We start from the raw sequence: 16,708 nt of genomic DNA on the forward strand, positions 1-16,708 counted from the left end.
CAACAGCTGGGAGCAGTGATGCTGGGGGAAAAAACAGGCACTAAGAAGCAGTTTTACAGCACAGGCATATCTCATTTGTGACAGCTGGATCTCCAATTAGCAGGTTCTACCCTCAAAATCTAGTAAAGCAAGCACGAACAGCCAAGTACTTGGAAAACCAAAAGAATAACAACTGAGTCATCACAAAAGCACAAAGAACTAAAAACCTCATGGGACAAAGATTATTCAGCCCAGTGTGCAAATATGCTGTTAAGGGCTGACATTGAATAATGACTTTCACCAAGAAAACCCAGTGGTTTGGTCAGATGGACACAAACTTTAGTCTGGCCCAAGCTAAGTAAGGCCCAGCTTGCAATGCCCTACTAAAGGATCCTAAAGGTTTTATACCATGTTGAACAAGAGCATCATCTTCCATCAGAATCAAAAGGACTCATTCCTTCTGTCTCTATGAGGTAGAACAGGGGAAAAGAAAACTAAGGCTATCAATCAGAGAACATCTTAACACATTACCAAGTAGATTAACTGCAACAATCCCACCTTCCTGCAGGAGGAAGGGCAATATCCAACCCCAGTGGGGCTGGTGCTGCAAGAATAATCCTATCAATCAGGAAATTGTTGGCAGCAGCGTTTTTTTTGCCTGCGAGTTCCTTTGGCAGGGCTGTCCCCTCCTGACTGCCACATGGGAAATTAAGTACTCCAGAGCAAGCTTTGCAAATTACTCTCCAGAACGAGCAATGCTTCCTGTAATAGGTTGAGAGCAGTGTTTTGCATGAATATTCATCCATAGTCAAGCTGATTACTTCATCTGTACCTGCAAAGTTAGACATTCCTTGCAGATGTTACTGTACCTATGATGAAAAACACATTATTTTCACGTACTGGCATTTAAACTAATTATATTCTCTGCTCTAAAAATTCACAGGCTGGTTTCTTCAGGCTGCAAATGCTTAAGAAACCCAAATACTGCCAGAATATGTATTAGACAATTACAGAAGCTATTCAATAGATCAAGACAAAAAAAGAGCAGAGCACAGATCTTCATAAGCTGACTTCCTCTAGCATATCATTAACGTCTGTAAAGTCTAATTCGTTGGAATTATCTCCAATTACCAGTCCCTAAACGCATTACCATCACTCAATCTCAGAAAACTCTGTCAGAGGAAGGTTTTGAAAACATCCCTAAAATTTTGTTCACCCTCCAACAGAGATGGAGAAGGCCAGGTTTTGACCAGATTTTACCAAGTCTGAGGAAGTAATTACTCCCTCAGAGAAAAATCAAAACAAGGCAGAAGAGGGTTTCTCACATTTCAGATTCTCCGAAGGGCTTGTAAACAACTATATATAACCCGTTATATCATCTTGCACTAAGTGTTCTCATTTTGCCTCCTTTGAGCGGACTCGCAGATCAAACGGGTCCCTCATCACTGTGATGGCTCGGTAAAAAGCCACCGTTTACAGCCTAACCTGCAGTTTGAGCCCACACAGGCCCGTCCTGATTGCTGGAAATTGTCCTTGTCAGCACAAAGGAGAGAGATCCCTTCCCTTCCCCACCCAAGCCTCGCCGAGCTTCCCTCCGTCCGGGCCAAGGAAAATATTCCGACATCCCCTGGTGAAGTATTACATGGAGCTGGCTGCTGTGGTACTGAAAGAAAGGAATAAAAATTGTTTCGAGATGAAAATTCATTTCTTACTTACTTCCTCCCTGGCATCAAAGGAATCTCGCCTCCTCCTAAAACCACGTGTCAAAGGGTGTGGTGGATGAGCTGCCTCTCACCCCCTGCCCCACAACACCTGCAGAGCACGAGGCGGTGCTGAGAGAGGAAACTGCAGTTTCAGGGTGCAGCACCTTCGGTAAACACCTCCCTTTAGAAGTACAAATAATTACAAACACGCGTTGAGAAAGCACACTCCATAAAAAGCATTGCTTAGAGCACTCGAGCAGATCCCTGCTCCAGTTTTTTAGGCTGTCCCAAATACCAGCGTGACAGACGTGTTTATGTACGCTGCCATGAAGCGGAGCTATTTGATTTAGGTCCTCAATTATTTAAATAAACATTTGAACTGACCTAGCAGCGATGCACAGCCCGTGTATTTTAAGGATGGTGTAAGATAAACAAAATTAAGAATCCCTTCTTAAACCCAATAACAAACAAACCTTAAGAAAAAAAAAATCAGAGAAATACTGTTTGGTCAATAATATGGATAAGTCAGCGCTTAGAGGGGTTGCATCACCACACTGATTTCAGACCATATCCACAGCATTTAGACACTTCCACTAAAGCACTTCAAGTAAAGTAGGTTACACTTTAGAGGGGACAAAAATACAGGTAATGATCAGACAACACTCGGGCCAATTTACAAACCATCCATTTTTGGCAGTTTTATTGCAGATAACGTGCTTTAAACTTAGGTGGTTTATCAGCAGCCCTGTAGAAAGCTGGTGGCCACATTTAAGAGCAGCTTGATGAGGGCATATTTTGATTTTGGATTATGAACAAATGCTATTTTAGCAATGTGTTTTGCCAAGCTGTAACCCTGTTACAACTGGCAGGGTAAGATGTTTACTGACACGTACGCTAAAATAATAAGAGGCTACAAATGCTTGGCAGTTGGACTTGATACATGAAGACCAGCTAGCAGGAAAATATTTAGAGGACACAGACCTCTCCCATTTGTGACTTTGTAGAACTACAAAACTCTTGGCAAAGGCTTGTCACAATTTGGGATTTTTACCTAATTTGGGAATGGCTGTCAGCTGTTCTCTTACAGGATGCACAAGCTCCAGCATCCATGCCACTTTTAACAGCAGGCATCTAGACCTCTGTGGGATGAGACCTGTAGCACTTCTGCACCAAAGAAATATTTATATCCTGCTGTTGCAATCACTACAGTTCTTGCAGCTGACAGTCACCTTCAGCAGGTGAAAATGAAAGTAAACACATCTCATCTAGGTTTGGTCCTGTCCCTTTCAGACAATTCAATCGTGCTCTGTCAGTCCATCAGCTCTTCCTGCACAATATACAGCTGCCATCCTCCAAGGGAAACTCTGCGTTATCACCCAAGGAATCCTTCAGGGACAAAGCTGCATGGTGAGATGGGGGCAGATCTCATCCATGCAACTGTGAGCATCATCACATCATCTAGAGCATAGAACTTGCACTCCTTTAAATCCCCACAGGGACAATTTTTCAGGGGCAGAGTGGTTCGGAGGAATCGATGGTTTCCTCAGCTGCACTATAACTATGTTACAAGCCAGCTGGGGCTACCACAAGCAGGCTGTGAAGACAATGGAAATGTTAATATACATTTACCTACTTTGAATATTTGTTGCCCTTATAAACGATTAACCTCTCTCCCAAAAAAAAAAAAAAAAAAAATCAACCCCAGAAACCAAACAACAAGCAAATGCTCTTTGAAAAGCATCCAGCCTCTCACAAGCATTTTCTGTTCGAGCTTACTATCACATAATGCAGCTTTGAATTACCTAAAAACATCCTCAGTGAATTAATCTTATACATACTAAAGCAGCTTTTCCTGACTATTCGTAAGAACAAAATATTGTTGCAATAGTTTCTACAGAACCAGGCAGGCTTCTTCTAGGAAGGGGAGAGTTTCTTTGCATAAAAATGATATTTAAAGTCAACAAGTCCTAGCCAATGTTAATTTACCTGTAAGATTCAAAGTGATAGCAGGGCTGCTGGCATAAAGAAGAGGGCAGTGAAAGGTTCAGCCTATACAAACATGATTGATTATTTAGAAAACAAAGCTAATCTAGTGGTTGTTTCTTTATGCAAGGCTAATTGCATACCAGCTAGAGTGCCTTTCCAGATCATTCTCAAAGGCAGAATGAATTTGTGGTCAGATACTATCACTGCTATTTCTCTAAGCAGGTAGAGCTGCTTTAATACTTGCAGGCAGCACATGAAAAGAGCAAAACGAGGGAAATGCCAGAATTAAATACTGAAATGTAACAGCCGAGCTGGCAGGTTATCCTGTGAGACACCTAATATCCTCAGAAAGGCATGGGATTCTCTCTGAGAACAAGCAATCTTTGTTGCTCCTTCTATTACCCTGGGTAGATCCTGAAATCTCAAGCCAAGTGGGAAAGCCAGAGAAAGAAGCAGCAATCTGAACATCTGACAAGATAAGTTCGGGTTTGTTCCTCTGTTGTTTAAGGAAACACCAAAATACACATACAGTCGGTGGGAGCCATCTTCAGAGGAAGGATTACAAAAGGGACTCCACAGACTATGTGAGTAGGTGCAAATTACAGCTACCACTTAAATCCGGGATCCCAGAACTGGTCAGGTGAATACAGATGAAGACTCTGAGTATCACCTCTTTAAAAGGCACATCAACTACAGCTTGGTGAGCGAAATTTGGCGGGGGTTGATTTGAAGGGTAAACAGGAAGAGAATTGTCTTGCTCAGAGAAGTCTTAAGATCAGTCTAACAAGCACTTGACATTAAAGGACCTTCCACCTGAGGGCTATAGAGCTGTTCCAGAACATCAGAGAAGAAGAAGAGCTGACCAAATTGAGAGCTGATCCATGACTGCTGCCTTCAATGCACTGAACATACCTGCTTATGCATTTCAACAGTGACAGCAGCATTCTCTACACTTGAGTAATAACACCTACTGTGGGCTTCGTGAAGAGAGTTAAAGAGCTCTCATTCATCTTCTGTCATGCACACACCTTTATTAAACTGCTTAAAGTTTGTGGTTGCGTCACTGACTTTTCCTCCTCCTGCTCCCCCTCACATTCAGTCTGGATTAATTCTCACTGCTGCTCTGGAAAACTGAGCCTGACCTTACAACACTCCAGATGCTACACTTCCAGCTCCCTGACCTGTCACTCCTAATCAACTTACAACTTATTACTGCAAGCCTCTATTTGCAATAATATATTAAATTGCTCCATTTTCAGAACTGATTTGATGTTCATCTTCCAGGAGATGGCCACTGCTCACAGCAGCATCCCAAGCAAGGAGCATCACTAATGGCAGAGCTCAGACCACATATGATGTGAACACACAAACACCTGGCTGAGAGTGTTTGGTGATTTTGACTAGCTGAATTTCAAAGGGGTGTTTTCTTTCTGTGCTGCAGAGGAAATCACAGGCTTGCACCTGTGGGAGAACATAGCAGGACAGTTGTCATTTCTACAAGAAAGGGATGAGTGAAAGTTGCAAAATTAAAGTAGTCAGGTTGAATGAATACTGCACATAACATTGCCTAATCTCAACTTCTCAAAGAGTTTTTGGTCTTCAGACTATTTCTTTAAAGAACTGCTCTACTTTTAACTGAATGCATTCTCTTACCAGTTTATTCTGGTACAAGATAGTGGCTTGGCTTCCAACCCAGTTCCCATGAAGACAGTTAACACTTACAGATTCCTTTGTCTAACATCAGAACCAGCTAAATCAATTTATCACACATGGAGTTGATAAGGGACAGAACATTCACCCTTGACTTTTTTTGCTGCTTTGGGCTGGTTCCCTCAATGTCTGCAAGGTGTTTATAGGCAGCAGTTCATGGAAAGGAGCAGACTTGTCATTCAGCTTCACCATGTACTTGGCCAAGTCCTTGAAAAGCAGACAAAAAGTCACTACTTTGACATAATGATGTGCAAATTAGTCCTAAGTATTTGAGCTGCTACACCTGCTTAAAGTATAGGGGTGTTAAGAGCAGGAATACCAAAAATATCAAGGCTTTGAGGAACTGGGAATAATCCTGGTCACGCTGTGGTGACATTAATTTTCCCTAGAATTTCTAAAACCCTTTGAAAGCACTTTGGCATATTGGATGGCTTTTTGTAGGCCTCTGGTTCCAGTTGGAGATTTTTAGAATTGATTCTGGATACCTAGAATTGCCTGATTTGGTCACTCAAGAAGTCTTCCAGAAAAAAAAAAAAACAAACCCTACTCTGAAACACTTGCAGGTTTTAAGAAATTAGGAGTCATGTAGGATTTCACAGGTTTTACTAAAAAGCTGTAGTATGTGCCATGCATCTCTATTTTCAGGCTCTGTCAACCTTAGATGAAACCAATGTGGGTAGGGTGCCCAGGTGGACTTGGAGGACATTGCAACAGCTTCCACAACTTTTGCTGTGAAGAGCAGCTGACTCCAAAACAGCATTTCCAAGTAGGGTTTCAGGAACTTTCTGGTGTTGGTCCAGAAGTATTATCAGCTCATGCACCGAGAACAGCTTTAGTGAACAGATCTGTGAGGACTGCAAAGGACAGTGTGAAATAAAACCAAAAACCAGCAAACATTTATGGAAACACTGCTCCTGAAAGCAGGTCAGCTAGAGAAGGGGTTACACATTTTTCAGGAAGACCTGTGGATTACAGCAGAGAAGCAGAACCCAAGTGAGTAACCTATTGAAAGGAGATAGATACTCTTACTTTTGTCCTGCTGTTCTCTTAGAGGAGAGGAGCACCTCACATGGCAAATAATTCCTCATCAAATCTCAGCAACACTCAAGCTGAACACTTCAGTGAGCAGAGCATGCCATACGTCAAATTGAGCCAACCAGAAAAAACTGGGAGAGGAAATAATCAAAAGGACGGGAGCCAGAAGACATGGCTATGAAGTCTGAAAGGCATGAGATTATTCTACTTACCTAAACAAAGGCTTGACAGAGGGTTTCAAGTGTGAAAGCTGTTGAAAGGACAACGTGATCTCTCCTTCAGAGAGGTAATGATTGGCCCAGGTTGTAACCAGAATTAGAGCATATTTTCCACACCAGTAACAGAATTGTTATCCATCACAAGGGGGACAACAAGCAGGTTCACTCCTTCCTTGCCACACTCATGGATCAACTTCCCATGGCTCTACCAGCTGAGGTTGTTCCCTATCATTCTTGCATCTTCACTTGAGAGCACACACACGGTTTCCCACCTACCAGGACCCACAAAGGCACAGACATTTGCAAGTGCTGCCTATGTAGGTGTGAGCCTTCAGCAGTAAGACAGGAAGCGGAGAAAGAAAACTCAATTTCTTGTAGCTTGTGAACAAGAAAGTAGATCTAGTATATGACTAAAAAAAGATCTTAAAGCTGATGCAAGTTGCTGGTCAGAACATAGAGGAATTTGACATTTTACACTTTAATCACTTGTCAGAGTGAGGAAGCCCTAAGGGTGATAAATTTCATGGTTATTGAAGCTTATTTTAATGAAAAGCATGGCTTGCCCTTCTGGGCTGTATTTTATTTTGGCATCTTTACTGAGAACATTGTGCTTAGTCATTTTACTTTTTCAATTACAAGACCAGCTTATGCAATAAACTAATGTGTTTACCATTTGAGCAATCACCTGCCAGATTTTTGGGAGGAATAAGATTTCATTAAAGCAATCAGCAGTTAAGCATAACAAATCCTTAAATGTTTTAGGTTAAGAGCCTAAATAGACTTGAAATATTTTAATGTTGCTTTGTATAGCAGTCAAAATTTAATAGATGAAACAGGGACAACGCGTCCCTCTTATCTCATTTAAGGGAAATGCATTAATCATCCTGTAAGAGCTTTAAGTTTTTATTCTTCCAGCAACAAGTTTCAAAGTTTAATGCATTACCTCTATATTTCTGCAAAACACATGGGCAGACTTTCGACCCATAAAATTCTCTGGAGAATTGCAGATGATCATATAGTAAACCAGTCATAATTCGAAAGGTCACTTTTATTTTGTTTTAAACCTTTCCTTTTAAGCCAAAAGACACTTAAATTTAAGTTTTAGTTCCACATTAAAACAGCTGTGATGTGACATCACTGTGCTTATCTTGCATTCTGGTTTGAAATCAAGCTGCAGTGAGTTGAAGTTAATTGGGGTAGACAGTTAGGGGATAACAAATTCCTAGTTTAGCAGGAAAAACTAAATCACAGAATATTCTGAGTTGGGAGGGACCAGCAAGGATCATTGAGTTCAAACTGTAAGTGGCCCCTATGGGGATCAAACCCACAACTTTGGCCTTTTTTGCACTGCGCTCTGACCAAATCCTGCAGGAGAAGAATTCATGTGGTGCCTGTGAAATTATTCCCCCTTACACACACTGCAGTTCACATGGACTAGAGATAACTCAAACAAGTCTTGGCCAGGAAAGTTTTTCCATCTTTCCCCTAAGGACTTGGTGTGCCCTTGCTCACTCACATGTGAAGTCTGGAGAAAGAGGATTAATCTAAAATGTGCAACTTTATCCTGTATTTTGCCTGATGGAAGAAGACTTGTTCTGTACCAATAAGCATCATCCAGGCTTCAACCTTCATTGGCAAAACTGTGCAAATGAAGTGTTACCAGCCTTCAAAACACGGAACTGGAATTAGCATGGAGAGGTCTCCCAGGTACAAAATGTAAACTCCTTCTGAAAAATAATGCAATCAAAACAGACTCCAGTTTACTTTAGGACACACAGGGGGGAAGTCAGCCATCTGGGTAGCACCTTGAGTTGGCCTGGCCCCACATTTCTCTGCTGAACAGAAAATAAACTGCACGCGTGTTATATGCCTTCTCACATGCTTTTTATTAAACACTTCCTACCAGGAGGAGCAGGCCTGACTGCCATTTGCTGAGATGACGCTGATTTCAGAAGCACTGGCAGCTCTACACCGGAGCCACGCTTCGAATCCCACGAGACTGCCAACAGTGACACTCGTCTGTCACTTTGGACACATCCTGCCCACATAAGCCATGTGTGACACTGCACCTGACAGATCAAAAGAGCTGCCCAGACCTTCAGGCTTTGCCTGCACGATCTACAGTTTAATTCTGTGGCTAAACTCCTTCTCAGCAGCCTGGGGAGCGCAGATCTAACATTATATTACAGGCCCAGATAGAAGCAATGTGAGATGTACTCATCACCCACGTAGGCCTGCTGGATTTTCATTCCTTCCTGCAAGGCTGGAAGGGTCACAGCATTACTACAAACCCAGGCCCTTTCAGATGCAACAAGTCAGATTTGTGTAGCTTAGCTGCTTACATCAAACAACTTAGAGCTCCAGTTTGCCCTGTGAGGTGAACAAATTAATGAAGGAAAGTTCTGGGCTCTTGCTTTATCAGATAGGACGGAGCAGAGAACTTTCCAGCCTTGGCTTCCTGCTTTGCTCTCAGTCTAGTCCAACATTTTAAAAATTTCTCTGGTGAAAGCCAAGAACTGGCCAGTGTTCTTGTTATTCTCATTCTTTGAAAAGATATGACTATTACCCAGACAATGAGAAAGGAAGTTATTTAATCCCTACATCAACAGCCAGCAAGAAAATGAAGCATTATAATGGCACTGGTATAACTGCACCAGGTAAGAATTAAAAATTATGCTGGACGGTCATTTATGAAAAAGGAACCCATTTTTATTTAATATTTGCTACAGGCAGGCTTCCAACTCATTTTCCCAGTTACAGGTAGATGCAATATTAATGAACTGAATGCTGCTACTGGAGACAAACAAAGTGTTGCTTTCATTTGCACAGTACTTTCACCCTGACCACACCAATTTAGATGCAAGACTGACAGTAAATTGCATGGAGATGTTACAAATACAGAGCTGAAGTATTTAAACACAATTGCATTTGACTCTGCCCTTATTAGATAATATACTTTTAGTATTGAAGTTTAGGGAATCATTATCAACACCCCTAGAGGAGACTTTTTTTTCCACACACAAAGCAAACTGAGAATGCCTGAAGCACAGAATTGCAGCAGCTTTCTTATCCTGTTTCCTATGGTGAGGTTTCCAAATGGCTTGGACAGCAGCTATTTCTGCATGTAAAGCTGAAATATTATTTGCTACTTTAAAAAAATTGTCTTTTTTAAGCTATGGTGTGTGTATATATATATATCCAGTCAACACAGTAATTCTATGTGGGGAATTAAAGCTTTCTCCTGTAGGGATGTTTGACCACTTCCCATCAAGTGGCTGTAACCAGGAAAGCCCCTAAACTTCAGAAATCAAAGACTTTCAGGGACACATCAACCACTGAATTCCAAACAGGCAGACGGAGGTTGGGATCCACAATCAAGACAGCTTGTCAGGTTTGCTGAAGGATCCTGCAAGTGAGATACTCAGCAACACCCAAGCTCCTCACAGAGCCCCCGAGACAGGAGTCTGTTGACCAGAAGCTCCTGGAAGAGGCTGAAGTGCTGGAACAATGTAGTCATTATTGTACCAGCGATAAATTCACACATTAATTACAACCAGTTATTCAGTAACCAGCCTTAACACGGCACTGGAACTGACCTCTTGGACAGTGTTAATTTAGGAGCATGGTTAATGAGGAAGAGAAAGCTACTATGTGCAGCTGAGGGAAATGCTGTGCAGGTTGGGCTGCTGGAAAGAGCTGGAAGTTTGTGGGCTGATGGAAGTACATGTTTAGTAGTTTACAGAGCACTGGAGGTTTTTTGTGTAAGCACATCTTTCCATGAAGTGATTTGTACAGAGGTGGGATGACGCAAAGAAATCTGTTCAAGGAGTACACAGTCAAGTTTATGCTGAACACCCCTGAGACTCATTAGGTTTTACACAGACAAAGTGATATTACTGAGATCTAGCCATGAACAGGCTAAGAATACCCTGAGACAAAGCAGTGAGGCTTTATCTTAAGCCATCACATCAAAGACTATTACTTGCCCACGAGTATATCCTACTGTTCCTCATCAGTAAGAGATAACAAAGCCCACTAGACGAATGGCCATCTGTGGAAGATGTTAAGACAAAATTCACTGTATGGGAACTCAAACCCTTTCATATACAGCTTAACTGGGGGCTGCTACACAGCTGAAAGGCCGTGGTAGTGTCCAGATCATCTGCATACAAAGAAGATTAGAACCTACTAGTACTATGGGGTCAAAAGGCTTATTTTCAAATGGCACCCTGAACTGTCACACAAACGATTGCAGAGCAACCATCTGGAAGAGGACACACCTTGTCTGATTCAGTTCCATTTCTCCTGTTGACTGAGAGATCTACTCCTGTGCAGCTGCACGTGAAAAGTTTTGAACAGACAAAACGGGAAGGTGACAAATTGGGAAGGTGATTTGAAAGCAAAAGCAGCAAAACGCCAGAAATAAATGTAGGAACACGAAGGGGACAGATAAGTAACTGCCCATTCACTCTTTTTAAGCCCACTGAAGGAAATGGTTTGATTTTTAGGCAGGTGGAAGGGCTACATGGTTGGAAACGATCAGGATACCTCCAGTGCTGAGAAATGCAAGCCTGTTCCCTCCCTACACCAAAGTTAGAAGCAGAACAAGAGCCAAGAAAAAGAACAAGCCCACAGCACAGGCTGATTCCCCCAGATACATTTCAGACAGCGAATGGGACATGTGCACTAGATGGGCTGGTGTCAAAGCAAGTTTGTGCATTTGTTTTGGGTTATTTTTTGAACTCTTGGGAGTTAGCTGGCCAGCCACACTACTCCAGGGAGCAATAGTTCAGACTGTCAAATCACTCCTCTGGGAGTAGCCAGAGCCAGACTGCTCAGGCCAGTGTACTTGCTCAGATATTCCCCTCATAATATGGGAGGAGTATTTTGTACCCTGCATATGTGCCTTCCCCCCCCCCCCCAGAAAAAAACAAAAAACAAAAAACACAACAACCAACAAGTCCCTGAAACTCTCATTACGTGGAAGCAAAGAACCAAAGAACCAGCATCAAGACTGTTTAATAGCCGATTCCTGTTCCTGCTATTTGTACTCCCATATGATTGATAAGCAAGTTGTAGGTTAAACAGATTAAGTGTATTCTGGAAGATTGTTTGCTGAGCATAAGTGATGATAGGAAATTAAGTGGCACAGAAATCTGACTGCTCTGCAGTCATCGCTTGCTGGGTTAAGCCACTGCTTTCTGGATGTGGTCCAGAAAGACTGATCATATATTCAAGGACAGAATGCAGAAGATAAGTGTGACATGCAGTTGTGCTTTTGTAAAAGAGCACTTTGGGCTCGGCCCCCAGTTAGATCATTTATTTATCTGGCACCAAAGGGTGATAATGGCTTGTTTTCAAGTCTCCAAAATAAATGAACTATACTGCATGCAGAAGTAGTCCAGGCCAGCCAGCAGAGGATAGAAAATATGCAGGGTCAGCATAACACTGGTTTCAATTTCAGTTACAAAAACATTAGAGCTCTCATTTAAAACAAGATGAGGAAACTAGGTCCTCTCTCCACTCTGCTGAGAGCACCAGCCTTGCTCCCCCCAGAACACTGATAAAAATCCACCTCAGACAGAGTTCGGCAAAACAGTTTGGGGTAACGCTTTCCTGCTGCCATTTACACACCAAGATTTTCTTAAAAGCATCTTCAGTCAATTCCTTAGGGCTAAGCTTTATCTCCTACCCTTTTATGCCTTGCTACATGAGATTGACTCACAACTTCAGTCGTGCAAGGAAAGTATGTGTCAGTCCACTCCCAGAGCACCTCAGGCCACCAGATTAGTCAGTCTTCATATAACCCTGCAAAGGAGGCTGAGTCAAGCCTAAAGGGTTGGGTCAGCCAGATCTCCTAAAGCTAAAGGGACCAGTTTAATAGTCTGTATCCTTCACAGATAGGAGTCCTGGAAGTCAAGTCTTCCCCAGATTTAACTGGGTTTTAAGTTTCATTAGTTGCCCAAACTGGGCAGACCAGCTTCCCATCACCTGTACACTGAGATTCATGTTGGAGCAGACTACGTGCCACTGAGGGAAAACCAAGGTCAGGAGCAGCTCCTAAGCCAAACCCAATCATTACCCAACAAAAGCCCTGTGTCCTGGTGCTTGCCAGAGTCACTTGCCAAGCGCAAGTTTGATGAGGAAACCTGGCTGCTTGTCCCAAGTTGTTATAAAGCCGTATGCCAGTGGCAGTCTAAATGACTGCACAGCGCTTGTTGGAAGTACCAGCAACAAGGGGCTTTAGTTAATAGCTCCCGTGTGCCAGTTCACAGCGCAAACTACTCCATGGCTCAGACACTGCAGAGCTCTGAACCCATCGCTGAGATGCCCAAAGTTCAGCTTTTAACTTGAGGCAGATCCAGTCTCGGGCAACTCTGAGCTCTAGATTTAATAGTACAGACTCAGTTCTTTTTCATGCAGAGTATCTTGTTCCACTTGGAGGAGTGTTATGCTTCGTACCACACTTCAGAGTAATCAGTTTATTCAGAATAGCAGTAATTATCCAGTGCTTGGATTCAGGAGCCCTCACAGTCCCAGATGCAGGACATGATATCTGCTACCAGTGGAAGTTTTGGGTGGTTACTCCAAGCAGGGCTGTGACCCAAACAAGGTATGTGGGTGACTGATAAGCTGCTGACTGTAAGAGTCACCTGACCAGCAGCAGCTTACCAAAAACATGCTAAGTCTTTAGTTCACAGCACTCCACAGCTGAACAGTGTCTGCTTCCAGGCTTGGTTTCTGGGCTCTCCACAATCTTTCCTGTCTGGAAGGTGACTCTCAGGCTGAAACATGAGCTATCTGTCAAGCTACACACGTGGTCTCACTCATCCTGACAGCATTCTGCTTGAACTCTGACAACTGGACATGCCAGAATCATTTGTTTTCTGCTTTTGCATGGAGACCTAAACACACAACTCCACTAGAAATTTATTGGACTCAGTACAGCAGTTACCAGGCAGGTGTAATGCTCTGCTTAGCAGGGTGGTTTCAACCACTCATACCAGTTTTGTGCTGTTATATTAAAGTAAGCAGTGACCACTACACTCTGTAATCCTCAAATTAATGGATTACTGTTGAGTGGAAGTGTTCAGTAAGGCTGACACTAAGCTGAAGGACCAGGAGCTCCAACAGAATCTGTATCAAACCAGTTAACCCATCTCTAAGGGAAACAACTGCACACAAGGCTGTTCCTTTGCAGTTTTGATGGATCTTATGCCTATAGTTGGAATAGGTCACAGCCTGGGATCTTCCAAGTATTACAGATATAAAGGTCATGGGAATGACCTCTGTAAAACTAAAATGCAGTACAAACAGTTCTTCATGTTACTTGTTACTCTGCAAGCTGCTAAACCTTCCCCGTCACGACAGCCTTGTTGCTTCCACAGCGGCTCTCCTGGCAGATCAACTGGAAAGCTCCATTTCAACTCCAACAGCCCTTGACATTATTAAAAGTAGCCCATCACACTGCAGTCAGTTTGAAGGGCAAGTGAAGATTGTTTTCACCTCAAACATGACACCAGCTCATGTGCACTGTTGCTCAACACACGCTGCTTGATCATTTGGCGCGAGTATTTTAGGGAGGCTTGTGCTGTTCAGAGGGACAAGGGACTTAAAGACCCCTGGCTGAGCTCAAAAGGAACAGCCAGCTGCAGCCTGTGATGGGCTGGGTGAAGAATTGCACTGGTTTTGGCTAACATTCAGGTAGAGGTGCCCACAGACTGCAAGTGAAACTGTCTTCCCACTCCAGGAACTGCTGCTGGGAGGTGTCATGAGGTGCTCAAGGAAGGATGACAGCAGTGCATCACAGGCAGATTTTACAGACTAAGCTGGACAAGACCAAATGCTCCTGTGTAAAGGAACTGTTTATAGCTTAAATCAGTGTCTGCTGGAAGTACTGAAGTGTTAACATGCAGCTGTGTTCACAACCACAGGCATTACCTAGCAGCTAGTAGGTAATTCCAGCCATCATCTTCCCACCCAGGAATTAATAAGATGCCTCTCAAAGCCTCAGCATCTTTTCTAAGCCACTCAGTTGGCAACACATTTTGACTTTAGGAAGGTTTTTCAAACATCAGGTGCAGTTTTCACTGGTGACTTACTCTGCAGGTACCATCCAGTGTTAATATTCTCACTACTTTTATAAATGATCCATTTAAATTTATACAGGGAGAGAGGCAGAGTTCACACATTCCCACTCAGCACACAAGCAGAGCCACATTAAATCACCAAGTCCTAACTTTGTCGCTGTCAGTGAATCCAGGACTGGAGTGAGTGTAAAGGTAATTAACCTCGGAGGTCACAGCCCTGTAAGACGGGTCCAACTTCAGCCTGCTCTAAGCTCCTCAGAGCCTGCATTTCCACATGGAGGAATAAAGGCAGTTACTTCAGAAAGCTCCTCAAACAGGCTCCAACATTTGCCTCAGTGTGAAAACTTAAGGTCACATGCACTTAGACATACAAGCATGTGCATTGTTTCAGTCAGAGTTACACCACGCTTCACTGGAAGCCACGAAAATATTCCACTGGTGCTGCCCCACCGAGAAGGCACATGAACAAAGTTGCACTTCATGAGTTTTGTTGTAAGGTGACACAGAAGGGGCAGCAAGTTCACCAGCTGTCAGTCAGTGTTCTTGCCACCTAAGGAAGGACACCTCCAGCAAAAGACAACCTCCCCTGTCAGCACAAGGCAGGACAATACAACTGGATTGAAAACTGACTGCATTTTTAAGGCACGTTTCAGTTTGGAGGGAGGGGGATTGCCCCTGATTGCAGGCAGTCCCCACAGCATCCAAGCAAAATCAGCAGCTACTGCTCCTTCCTTTCTCAGCAACAGACTCCCAGGCAGCAGCAGGTTCCTGCAGGGGTTGACCCACAGTTAGGAGGGTTTATCCATAGAACCATTACATTTTCCTTTTACTGAGGATGCCTCAGTCATACATAATTGAGCACGAGAACAGCTATCACTTACTTGCTTGGAGGGGCACGAGCCAACCCGTGTAAACCAGCCCCTGACATTACAAACAGCCAACTAAAATAGAAGTTGTTCCACTGATCCCATCCATTACATCATGGAAATTGTTATTTTGTCATGAAAACTCCCTTAAATATCCAATTTAATCTCATTAATAGAGGAATGAAGCTCTCGCTTCCAAGGCAGCAGCTGCCACTACCTCTGACAGACACAGGAACTCAGATGTGGTTTTGGATGCCTCAGAGACTACTGGATGCAGTCTTAGGAGATTAAGGTAGTGTCATCTTTTCAAACTTATAGTAAAAAGCACTTCTGGAAGCATTTATAGCCAAAGCATCGAGAAAATGCCTTAATCTCTTGTCCAAACCCTCTTACTTAGGAAGGGAAAAATTAGGTCTGCTGGACATTTCATCAATCCAGTACAACCACTAAACAAACCAAGAGAGGAGGGACCTTGCCTTTCGCAATAGTGGTGGGAGGGAGGAAGGCACACGCAAGCCATGTCAGTGCAATCTCATCAGCAACCACCTCTGCCAGGTATTTACAAAAAAAGCCCGACTTCTGGAGGGAAGCAAGAAGAATTCACCCTCTCAAGCCGTGTTTCATTAAATATTTTAGCAGCACTGTCTGATCAGGGCGGTGGAACATGACGCAGCTCACGCCGGAGCAGTTCTTACAGAGCAGAAAGGATACATCCTGTAACAGTGCAGTTCCTTCCCATGGATCCTCATCATGCTGCAGTTATTTGTCTGTGCTCTGCACCTAGTGCTGCCTGTCCCTGCAGATCCACTTCTTGCAACATCTTCTCCTTTCCTGAAGGAGAAAATCATCTCCTCCGTCCAACATTAAACATCCCGCAGTATCTTTCCCATCCTCTCCCATTTGTAATTCCCTGCATTAGCCAAGCTCCAGCAACGTTGATTCACTCACAGCACCCAGTGCCAAGTCAGAGCCTTGGTTAAAATTCTTCCTCCCCTCCTTTTTTCCCCCTCTATACACAAAGAATCCTGGAGGCAAATCACTCCAACAGAAAACTGCCCCACAGGGAGAGGATTTTTCAAAGCCAAGCAGTTTCTGCACCTGCTAAAAGTGCTAAATTAAGG

The 16,708-nt window shown here is 43.3% G+C and overlaps 1 protein-coding gene across 6 annotated transcripts in view; it reads right to left on the reverse strand.

Moving 5' to 3' along the window:
* The window catches only part of SLC45A4 (solute carrier family 45 member 4), a 79,713-nt gene that overhangs the window by 40,441 nt on the left and 22,564 nt on the right, over positions 1-16,708 (reverse strand). The window contains exon 2 of one of the 6 annotated variants that reach the window (XM_027892242.1): positions 16,283-16,418. The exons of 3 other annotated variants lie outside the window; for them this stretch is intronic. The gene's annotated coding sequence lies outside the window, so the exon portion shown is untranslated. Of the gene's footprint in view, positions 1-8,044; positions 8,068-16,282; positions 16,703-16,708 lie in introns of those variants that run through there. 2 more of the 6 variants (XM_027892241.1, XM_027892245.1) reach the window with 2 other exon arrangements.

The sequence above is a fragment of the Empidonax traillii genome, unplaced genomic scaffold (genome assembly GCF_003031625.1).
Source record: "Empidonax traillii isolate 1590-97213 ecotype Southwest subspecies unplaced genomic scaffold, ASM303162v1 scaffold342:size1861417, whole genome shotgun sequence".
In the NCBI taxonomy this organism is placed as follows: domain Eukaryota; kingdom Metazoa; phylum Chordata; class Aves; order Passeriformes; family Tyrannidae; genus Empidonax; species Empidonax traillii.